Below are 11,885 nucleotides of genomic sequence, written 5' to 3'. Positions count from 1 at the left end.
TTTTTGTGAAGTCGAAGCTGCGGTGCGGGGCACCGGTGGTGTACGATGACGAGCGACAAGTGGTCCGTTCGGTGATCTTCCGTGACGCCAACATTGCTTTGCTCTCTGTAGTTCTCCGTAGGAGTCGGAGCTGCGTTGTCTTGCTGTGGGTGGATGGCGTTCCGCCGTGTAATGTAGTGTTGTTCGGTGGCCAATAGGGTTGTCGTTTTTCTTTTCTCATTGATCTTTGGATCCTCTTCATGTTGTTCTTTTGCTTCTTTCTGCTTAATCTAATTGAAGCCAACAATTTGCTGGATCTTTAAAAAAAAAAACAAAGCAGCACCTGGAAACGTGGACAGAGAAGGCGGCGCCCAGAACCAACGCGAAGAACACCAGAATGCCCAAACCACACACACATGCTTGATCGGCCCAGTTGACACATTAGCCCAAATACATATCGTGTCAACACAACAATAAACCAACGCACAACACCAGAAATATATCCACAAACGCCTAAGAAAAACAATCGAATAAAAAAACAAACCGCATAAGTCGTAGTCAAATCATGCACGGGAACAGAAACCGATAACTGCATGCAACCAACCGGCATGACCACAATTCAGGAGTCCATAGCAAACAAAAGTGAATCAAGGATGGCCCACCCGAGATCAGCGACCAAAATAGCAGTATCTACACAGGAAAGTATGTATCACGTTCAGAAAATTCACATCGACACGTTAAATCCACACGCAAATCCTACCCCGCCATGTCCCAAACAAATACACGTGTCACCCATACATAGGTCCTCAAGTCACATTCAACTAAGTGGTGAAACATGGTGAAGAAATCTTGATTACAAATAGTGGTTTTGGTATTTTGTAGAACTACAGAAAATTTTACGAAGCTCCTATTGGATGCAACGAGCATCCAATAGGAGAGGCGAAGCACAGGGAGCCCGAATGGGCAGGCCCCCATTGGCAGGCAACGTCGTGAGCAGTACTTGCGGCGATATTATCACCCGGTGCGCTAAACCACTGTAGAGGCACTATACCCGATACATTTTTGAAATTTGCGATTTTTCAATAATGCAAAAACCTTTGAGAAAAAAGAATTTATAAACATTTTGATTTTTTGAAAATATGAATAAATTTCGAAATTATAAAAAGTTATTTTGAACAGCTTTCTAAAAGTATGGACATTTTTTGATTTTTTGTAAATATGAATAAATTTCGATTTTCTTTTGAAGAACATTTTCTGAAAATCATGAATTTTCTAATCTAAAATATTTTTTAAAAACAAAAAAACTCAGATATATTTTTTCAAATTCTTGAATGAAAAGGCTAATTTAAAAAAAGACATAAAAGGAAAAAATAAGAAAAAAAACAAAAATGAAAAACAAAACCAAAACCAACTTGTTCAGAAGCTTCCTAAAATGGACCAGGATCCTTCAAAAAGGTCCCCAAAACCAGGTGGCTCTTAAGTATGATGAGTGCGCCGGCCACTTCGTCGCTCACTCTGTCGTTCCCTGTGCATTTTGGCTACCATTTGTCGCAAAAAAAGGTAAACTGGATTTGCCAAAATTCTGTTCGCGACTCGATAATGTGCGTCATCTATCCATCATGTCGTACCAGTGCTACACTAAGACCAAGGCAAATCATATTTGGCATGGTGGTCGTCAAATATTGACCAAACGCGTAACTTTTTTGAAAATTGGGAACAATTTTTCAAATTTGCGACAAATCTTTTGTATTGACGGCAATTTTTTCAAAATGCATGAAATGTTTTGACATGAAGATTTCTGAAATCATTGATCAGTTTTTGACTCGACGAACATTTTATGAAAATCCGGAACATTGTTTTCAAACTCATGAATATTTTATTAATTTTGTGAACATTTTGCAAATAAATCATGAACATTTCTTGAATTAGTGAGCATTTGTTCAAATTCACTAACATTATTTGAATACGTGAACATTTTATTCCCAGAACATTTTTTTATTCACGAACACTTTCCTGGACATGCGAATATTTATTCAAAATTACAAAAAAAATGCCGCATTCATGGAAATATTATGATTTCCAGATTATTTTCAATAATCATAAACATGACTGAAATTAATGCATATTTTGTGATTTGCTGACCAATTGTTTAAGAAAATTTGTTTTTGCTGGAAATTGGGAACGTTTTTTAAATCCGGATTTATTTTAAAGAAGAAAAAAATCACAATAGAAAAAGTAGAAAACCGAGATGAAAAAACAGGGGCATCCCACCCTGCACATTGGTGGGGGTGTGTATTTCGCGACTTCTCAGCGCGCACTACACGGAATAGGAGTGGAGGTCCTATATGCCGCACTCTGCATCCAATTGGCGGCGATTCGCACAGGGTGCGCCCCTCGTGTGAACCGGCCCATTGCGGGGCTAATCAAGCGCGCCTCGTTGGAGTGAAGTAAAACGCGTGACAAAAATTTGGTGCCTCGCAGGGATCAAACCGCAGATCTCACGCTCATTAAATGGTGGTCACATGTTATATGAACAAGTGGCAGATCCAAATTTTTTCATTAAAAATAGATTTTTTGGAATTCCAAACAATTTTTTAATATTTGGGAATTGTCTTTTAATCCCAAACATTTTTTGTAAAAACCGAATACTTTTTTGAAAAGGCATGAACAATTATAGAATAATGTGAATATTTTGTGAAATTCTGAACAAAATTTTGAAAATTGAGGAATAATTTTGACGTACATGAACTATTTTTTAAAGTGTGAATATTTTTTAAAAGCTATAAACATAGTTTGAAAAAAATGAACAACTTTGAGAAATCCCCTAAAAAAATTAAAACACGGACATATTTAAAAATTCAAAGATTTTTTTTGGAAATCCTTAGAAATTTTTGAAAACCACGAAAAATTTCCGAAATTACATTTTTTTCGAATTAGTGAACATTTTTCAACGTTGTGAACAATTGTTTTAAAAAGGGAACAATTTTGGAAATCTGAACAATGTTTGCATTTTCAAATCATTTTCAAAAAAGAATAAACTTGAAAAAAAGTGTAAAAGAACTGTACATTTTGAGATAATCTACCCTTGTTTTTCACGTAAAACCTTATGGTTATTTATGGATCCTCTTATGCATTATGTTTGAAATCAAGGAAAGGCAATTCTTGCATCCCACCTTGTTACATAAGGTAAGTATTGTATAATAGTTCGTTTTTCTGCTCTTTTTTCCCATTCCTCTGTGTAAATAGCCAAATATAGGTTCACTATCAATAACATCCTTCGAGAGTAACGTACAGTTGAAGAACACCATGCATTGATGTGTGTTCGGGGCCAATATTGAGTATCATGAAATCTTTTCTCGTAAACGGTAGATTCATATCCTTTCTTCCTTAATTCATTATTCCGTAAAAATAGATTATTTCATAAATTCCACAAAGCGAGGCTCATCAAAATGAAAAATCTAAGACTACTAAATAAGTAAGTAAAAAGGTAAACGATTACATCACTGCTCTTGAATATTCAAGTGACCGATTAATTTATTGTAACGTACTCTGTTTATCTTTGCCAATCAGTGATCTCTCCTCCGACTTCTCTAGAGCCTCCGGTATCACAGCCGATACATCGACGGGTTCTGCACCCATACGAGGATGAAATGACAGAAGTATCAAAATAGGATAAGCTAGCGGTGAGAAGAGCCGCTTAAATAGGTGTCAGGTGGAAAAAAGAAATATAAAAAACAAAAAGAAAAGGAAAAAAATGGAAAAACAAAAACAAATCGGTTTCAAGGACCTTCTAGAAGGTTCCCAAAATAGGTCACGAACTAGAAGGTTCCCAAAACCGGAAAGAGGCAACACGTTAACTGGGCCGACTCGCATGCTTCGCTTGTGCGCTTCCATGTGCGCAGATGGGTCAATTTGCCGCAACACGCGGCTAATACGAATCTCGAAGAAGGAGGTCCCATGAGACAAAGGAATCCCTCACCTCAACAATGGCCTTTAGTGGTCCGGCCCATTGCCTTTTTGTTTTCTCTTTCTCAGTGCGAGGTTTTGTTTCGTCTTTTTTACTTATATTCGAATTTCCAGATTCGAAAAAAGCTTATATTTAAATTTCCAAAATTATCTAAATATAGATATGTAAGAAACTTATTTTTTTTTAATTTCCAAAAACGGATCACTGCATACTATAAAAATGCATGGGTGGTGCTACAAATTTCGTTCTCGTGGGTTCCGAAAAAATGTGCGTAAACTTTCAAACAATGTTCATGCAATGTTAAAAAATGTTCACGTCCTTCAAAAAATATTTTTGAAATTTATAACAATGATTATACAATTTAAGAAAAGGTCCATACCATTAAAAACATTCATTACTGTAACACTTGACAAATATTTGCACATTTAAAAGGGTATTTCCTAGCATTTATGAAAAACCATGTACATCAAAAGAATTTTCACAATGTATTTAAAAATATATATTTAATGTGTACTTTTAAAAATATTCAATGTGTATTTGAAAGATGTTTAACATGTATCAATCAAAATTTCAACCTGTATACGAAAGAATATTCAACGTGTATTTGGAAAAAGTTTGCATGTATTTGAAAAACATTTTTTTAGGAAAACCCAAAAGAAAAATAAATAAAGGTACCATTAAAGAAAACACACACAAAAATCACGAAAAAGCTCCTTAAATCGGTCTGTACCGGTCCATAGAAGATTGTCAAAACCACTCCGTAGAAGCTACAGGACCGGTTTACTAGCGTTCGCGCCAGTGGCAAAATGAGCTATCATCTCACATTAGGCGATACATAGCTCCCCCGATAGACGAGCCTGCTAGGCACGCCTCTAGCACGACGGAATCACGTCCGGTCGCCTTGGCACGACTCCGGTCCTGTGCCAAACTACCCAAATCCAATTACACGTTTTTTTGTTTTCATGCCTTATAGCAGGCAAAAGTTCTTGGGCTGACAGACCTAACCACCATACAAAATGGTCTTGGGCTGTAGCTAGTATTGGCATATGAGTATGAGTACGATTTAGATCAAGCATGCGTCGAGTTCTATTTGTCGTTCACAAGGGTATATATGGCGAAATTCAGGTCATTTCCTCCATCCATAGACGACACGCTACAAGAATTCAAACTGGTTCGACTAGTTGGTCTCATTGATCTCAACAAATTTCTCCGTGAATGCATCGAGCAGACAGGCACCGACACAGAAGGGTCTGGCCTTGATTCTTCGGGCGAGCATGGATGGATTAATTACTACCACTGATATAACTTGCACCACGCACGGTGTACCTTTGTAGACTGGACATGTTGAATGCTGATTTAGCCAGACAAGAACTATGAGGAAAGTAATTCAAAATAGAGAGATCATTATCTTGTCATCTACAAGACAGATGACCAACACACCTAGCATAGAGGACAAAAATGGTTCAGAATTTTTCTAGCCATGGGATAACTGGTAAATAACATCGAACAGCCAAGCTCTCTCTATGTTGCTACGAGAACACATACCATTGTCATGAAAGCTAAGCTACAGCCAGCTCTGATTGGGATTGGGGAATGGTTTTCCTAATAAGTTCCACAAACCGCTTTCAAGCTTATACTAGATATGTGAGTAACATATAAATCACAATAATAAATTTGCTTTCTGAACTATCCTCAGGCATCGATTTCGTTTTGGAAATACATAATCACCGAATACAAACTTGTTAAAATTTCAGCTCTCTTTCATCCAGTAGCCACATTTCATTTCCATTAAAAATGTGAAACACTGAATGCATGTTGATAAAACATGGTCTGGTGTGTGTGTGTGAATTTCCCATGGAATAAAATTCTTGGCAAATGAGAGAACAAGTAGTAGCAATAGATCAGCCTGGTGGCACCTCATCAAGACAGCCTGCCTTCTCGCACTGGCGAGCCAAACAACGTACATTTTTAGAGAAGGTATTAGTAAAGGCTAGAGATGAATTAAGGGACAAATAAATCAAGTGGATGCACGAAAACATTTGACAAAGTAATGATACAAAATTAACCAGTAGAACTTTCAAATAGATCTGAGATGGGAACATACTCGTTATGTATCACACTTGACTTATCGGCACCTCCAGGTGTTGGTCTTCTCTAGAAGCAATACCAGCAGTGGAAACAGCCACTGATATAGTAGAACATGCACTTCCTTGTGAATCGGAAACAACTTTCATCTCTAAATTGGAATTACGGGTGGCTTTGTCCTCCGACTAACAGTCATGTTCAACCCTTTAGTTGTGTGAATCGTTGCTCCGGTTGTCATCTCGACCTATAATAGTTCTCATAGATGTGAGAATATATTTATTAGTTATGATGAACCAGAAAGCTGAGGGGAACATACCAGAGGTGGTCCTGGAGCCATCTGAAAATCAAACCGCTTGACAAGCATTGCGGTTGCCACCACATTCTACGCATAAATTACATAAATGTTAGGGATTCTCAGTAGTCGCATAACATATGACTGTGTAGGATGTGCATCCTCTTGGTGCATGCATTGGCTGGGAAAGCCACAAATCTCTGTTTTCACGGGAAAAACAATATTATATATTCCAAGAAGCCTAAGGTAAAATATAGAAAAAGAAGAAGGCCTTAATACAACTAAATTAAGTTACTAAAATCTAGTAAAGCTTATGATATCGCAAAATTCCATTTCAAAATTATCTGATGTGAACCCCAAATAATTGGAAGAACTGTTTACCTCAAAAGTAGCAAACATATCACCTACACATTTCCTTGGTCCGCCACCAAATGGCAAGTAACTGAAAATTCAATAATAATATTATGAAAATTCAATAGTCACAATCTAGAATTGCTTTGTAAGCCATTATTTAAATAATGATAGCAAACATATGCCACCAGTATTCTTCAAAAGAAAATCTACCACAACCACCATATGGATCTCTAAGAATTTGACATGACAAATATGTTTGTATGTTTATTTAAAAATATGTGCTCTTACAAGACATATATCAACTTTATTGCAATAATGGTGTTGATGCAAACTGAAAAGATAGTGACACTAGAGAAACACAAGGAAAAAAACACAAGAACGTAATGTATTGACTATTGTTTTCATACTAATTTCGAGTTTCATAGGGATACTTAGGAGACAAGTTTTATCTAGAGATATGGTGTTGCTTTAACCCTCTGCAATAATTCAAATTGTTCCTTCGTAGCGATTCAAAATGCCAGATTCATTGCAACTGAAGAAACCCTACTCCTTTAGATTTTTTTTGTTTCAATAAAGGATAGTATTTAATATCAAAGAAGGTATCAATTACACCCGCCCCCCTTTAGAGATGTATTGCATGAGCAATATGATTTATTGCCCATAAAACTAAAGATTATACAAACTCGAGTAATATCTCTCCCATGAAGGCAATATTCATCTATTCCCTCTTGTCCATATTAATTGTCGTTGCTTTACTACAACTTTGTACAGTTGTACTAAAGCAGTGATGATGATTAATATGGATCGAAGGGAGTACATCTTTGGCCTTCCTACGTCCTAAAAAAGGTTGTTGTTAAAGCATTTAATTGTTAGTATAAAGTAGTTACTAAAATTGTGACATATAAGCTTACTAGCCTATACAAAGTTACAATTTCGAATAAATTTCTATTATGGTATGTAATGGTTATTGTGAAGGCATTTGCGTGAATATTTTTCACGACACTCACAAAGCAACAACATAGTCACAAAATATATTGATTGGACTAGCATTTTAACATGATTACCATGGGTATGAGTTATTATTCCATTAACCAAAAATTCTAATTCGATTTTAATTCATCCCATTTCAGATACATCATTAACACATTCAAACTTTCGAAGGTCTTCCAGTTCTTGCAACATAAATTAGAAACAACTAATAAACTTGATAGCTTGGGTGACACATGGTGTCCAAAAAGCATTTCATTATAGTAGTAGGGATGGAACCTGAATTTTTGGTTTGTCTCATTTGGATTTGGACCGTCCAAAGGCCACCTTTCCGGACTAAAAACATCTGCATCATCCCAGTGCTTTGGGCAGCGATGAAGATTCCAGATGGATATAAAAATGTCTTCACCCCTTGAAAAGAGTAGTATATTTTCAGATTATTTTTTTAGTTTTCTATGGAAATACTAAAATAAATAACATCACACATACAAATGCCCAACAATAACAACAATTAAACAAACTTAGCTACCAGAAACAACATAAGGAAAGACAAATAAAGAAAATGTTGAGCAAAATAGTCTGCAAAAGACCGAGAAAGGGTAGGAACACTCCATGCTAATATGCTATTCACACGAGTATCCAAGGGAAAAAGATGCACAAAAGTCCAAATTAGACAAAAGAAGCATAACTACATGGCAATCATGGTGCTTTTGTGACAAATTAATAAATGATCCTTACTCCTTAGACATGAATTGAGACCAAAGCTGGCAACTATATTAGTGAACTAACAGGTGTAATTTTGTTAGAAAATGTTTACCTGCCGATTGGGTACTCCCCTAGCATATCATCCTCAAGGGACCGACGAATTAAAACTGGCGGTTGTGGATATAGTCTCAAAGACTGCAACAATGATAATATTCTCATTCAGTAACAAATCTCATTATGGACAAGGTAAAAACTTTGGTGCTTACTTCGTTAATAACTCGAGTAGTATACTTTAGTTTCTTCACATCCTCAATTGTTGGTAAACCATCTCCTAGAACATCATCAACCTACAGATAGTTGAGCAAACAAAATGTCAAGTATCATTTTTACAATTCAGAAGTGTGAGCCTCCGTGTAAAAACTAAATTAGAAGTAAATTTTGAGTCTACCTCAGCCTGGAGCTTGGACATTACTTTTGGGCACTACAAGTTCACCATATAAAACAGAATGAGAATAAGTAAAAAATGGTTCAGTGAATTTGAAGATGAACAATGATATAATATCACATGATACTGCTATACTACATTACTACTACAACATTGAGTTTTGAGTCGTTAACCATATCACACCTTAGATAGAAGGTAAAATGTCCATGTTAGGACTGCTGCAGAGGTCTCATGGCCAGCTATGAGCATTGTCATCAGATCATCACGAAGCTGCTTGCTGGAGACCTAAGGTAGATGGGTTCAACAGTGAAGTACTGTGAATATAAGAAAATTCCAAATATCTAAAATACTTTACAAGTGCATCTATATCGCTATACATCTTCTCCGGATGCCAATAGAAAGCGGAGAATGCTAGGATCTTGCTCATTCATATATTCCTCATGAAACTGCAGATCTTCTTCATCTACCATTCTCTGCAGCAGGAGTCTTAGGGTCATGATTTTTCTAAACACAACAGTTGGTATCAAAGTATAAGAAAGGGCTTACCTTGCATGTAGAAATTAGTTCATCAAGAACATTATTTATTAGCACAAGAGCTTCATTAACCTTCCTCTGCCGAGGGGAGATGTCTTTCCATATTGGTATTTTCCAAGTTGGTATAGGAGCAGTGCTCCGCATTTCCGCTTCTCGTAGTGTTACATACGCAGCCTGATCATGCACCAACAAACCGAATAGTAAATTGACAGAAAAAGAAAGGAAGACAAGCGGATGAAATTTCATAATATACTCAGTAATACGGCGAGATCTGAATAATAACCTCAACCATTCCATTATCATAAGATAATGAATCAAAATCATAATTGAATACTGCCTTCCCAATGACATCCAATGTAAGTCGAGAGAACAAAGATTCCATCTCCACATCCGCCCCATCCAATGCCGCCTTGTCCAACTTCTGACACAGCCGGTCTGAAGCTTTCCCAAAGAGACCTATCATCTCCGTCACAAACTGCTCAACAGAATTCAAAAGTGAACAAAATTCCTATAGAAAGAAAGCAGTAAACACAAAACCTTAATAGCGAGTAGGAAGCTACTCTCTTCATTCCAAAATAATTGTCCTGGTTTTAGTTCGAAATTGGTCACACAAAACCTTCTGATGCAATGATGGTACAATGGCACGCCGTCGAACACGCCAAACCTCCCCGTCAGCTGGGATCAGACCCGTACCCATTACAAACTCCAGTATTTCCGCAAGAATACCCTACACCACCACCATGATCAAACAAACAATGACCGAATCAAACAGGATGCTACATACTTTTTATTTCTGAAGCGCGGCGTTTCTTTAGTGTTGAAAATAACTAGTAACTTTGCAATAAAAGAAAGCTGCTGGATCAATCGATGTAGAGGCCCGGGGTCATAACCTCTTTTTGATAAAAATAAACGAAAATGCCTAGAGAACCAAACCTTGGAATAAGCCTTGGAGTTGTCCCTGGGGATATGCTTAGCTATATCTGGATCAGAGACGATGACAAAAGACTGGAAGAAGAAAAAAAAATCAGAGGCCATTAGCAACATGGCTGGGTTCACAACACTGCAATTTTGGGAGCAATTCGCTAGCTTCAGTGGCGCGCTCACCTTGGGCCCGAGGTTGAGGCGAAAGACGCCGCCGTGTTTGAGGAAGTGGTCGTAGAGCGGCAGGAAGATGGCGTCCCCGGCAGCCAGCGACCCTGCCACCTGCGGCAGCTCCGGGCCCCTGCGCGCCGCGCCGACGCCCGCTACCTTGAGGAGCCCAACCGCGAGCGCCCCCGGCGGGCCCAGCTTGGCCAGCCATCTGAACAAGATAAGATTACCGAAAAAGGGTTTCCCCCCGCTTTGTATACAAAGCAACTGAACAAGATAAGATCACGGCTTGCCTCACCCGATCACCACCGGAGCTACACGTGAAAGAAATGCCAGAGACGACGAGGAATTCGCCGGGGAGCACTGACCCGGTGCCTGGGGCGGTGAACTCTCCAGAGGAAGCGCGAGCGGAGAGCTCGGCCCGACGCCGCTTTTGCTCCTCGAGGACCGGGTCGGGGCCGCCAGAGCCATCACCACCCGACGCGGAGCAGCGGAGGAGCAGACAGTTACGTCCGCTGGCTGCCGGAGCGAGGCGCGTGGGCCGGCCCTGGACGGAGCCGAAGTAGCCCGAGGGCAGTGCGGCGGCGGTGGTGGCCATAGCCCTGAACGGTGCCACGAAGCTGGGAGGGGAGGGGAGGAAGAGAGAGGATGAGGGGAGGCGAGGTGCCGTGCGTGGAGAGTACACTGGAGAGAAGAGAAGAAAGGATAGGTGGACGTGGGCTAACTGGACGAGAAGACGACGACGACGAGTCGCCGTCCGGCCGTACGCGGCGTTCGTGTCCACTGGCGCACAAGACAACAAGTCTGGGGTCGTGGTGAACTGGTGACGGTGATTCACGCGGCAAGTGCATGCATGGAGAGAAATCGAAGCTATAGCCGGCCGGGGACCATGGATTGGATAGTAGAGTAGTTGACGCACGGGCTGCTCGAGCACGTGCATGTGGCATGGGAAGACCAAAGGGAGCAAACTGTAGTGCTGTCACTATATTTCAAGCCAGAGCCGACATATACGCTGACCGGCGACGCATGAGCAGATTTTAGCAAGCAAACAAACCACAAGACCCGTGGCGTTAGAGAAGAACAGAAAAATCGTCCTTACTCGTACGATCTCACGCCACAGCGCAACAGTGGTGCAGAGGCATGGCTGCATGCGTCGGAGCTAGCAGAAGGGAGAGATAGAGGAATGAGGAGAGGTGCGTTGCCGTGCGTGCGTGTAGAGTGCTGGAGAGAAGGGAAGAAAGGATGGGGTACGGTGGTAGAATACGTCCGGTCTCCATAGGGCCAATAGCTCCTGTGCGACGTTTTTCATGCGAATTGAAAGGAGTGCGATGTAGTTCGAATGAATGGCTGTGAAGCGACGTCTTCGAAGCCAACAATAGCTCCAATGCGACATGGCTCTGTTTAACCGTGAAATGAAAAACACGAGGGGTTAGCGATTTGAGTTATGA

At 39.6% G+C, this 11,885-nt stretch overlaps 1 pseudogene; it reads right to left on the bottom strand.

The window, feature by feature from the left end:
• Positions 1-6,056: 6,056 nt before the first annotated feature.
• On the bottom strand, positions 6,057-11,142 carry LOC123139910 (protein LUTEIN DEFICIENT 5, chloroplastic-like; annotated as a pseudogene).
• Positions 11,143-11,885: the final 743 nt, after the last annotated feature.

Source organism: Triticum aestivum, chromosome 6B (assembly GCF_018294505.1).
Source record: "Triticum aestivum cultivar Chinese Spring chromosome 6B, IWGSC CS RefSeq v2.1, whole genome shotgun sequence".
In the NCBI taxonomy this organism is placed as follows: domain Eukaryota; kingdom Viridiplantae; phylum Streptophyta; class Magnoliopsida; order Poales; family Poaceae; genus Triticum; species Triticum aestivum.
Note: the sequence above shows the minus strand (reverse complement) of the source record. Positions and strands in the feature narration are given on the sequence as shown.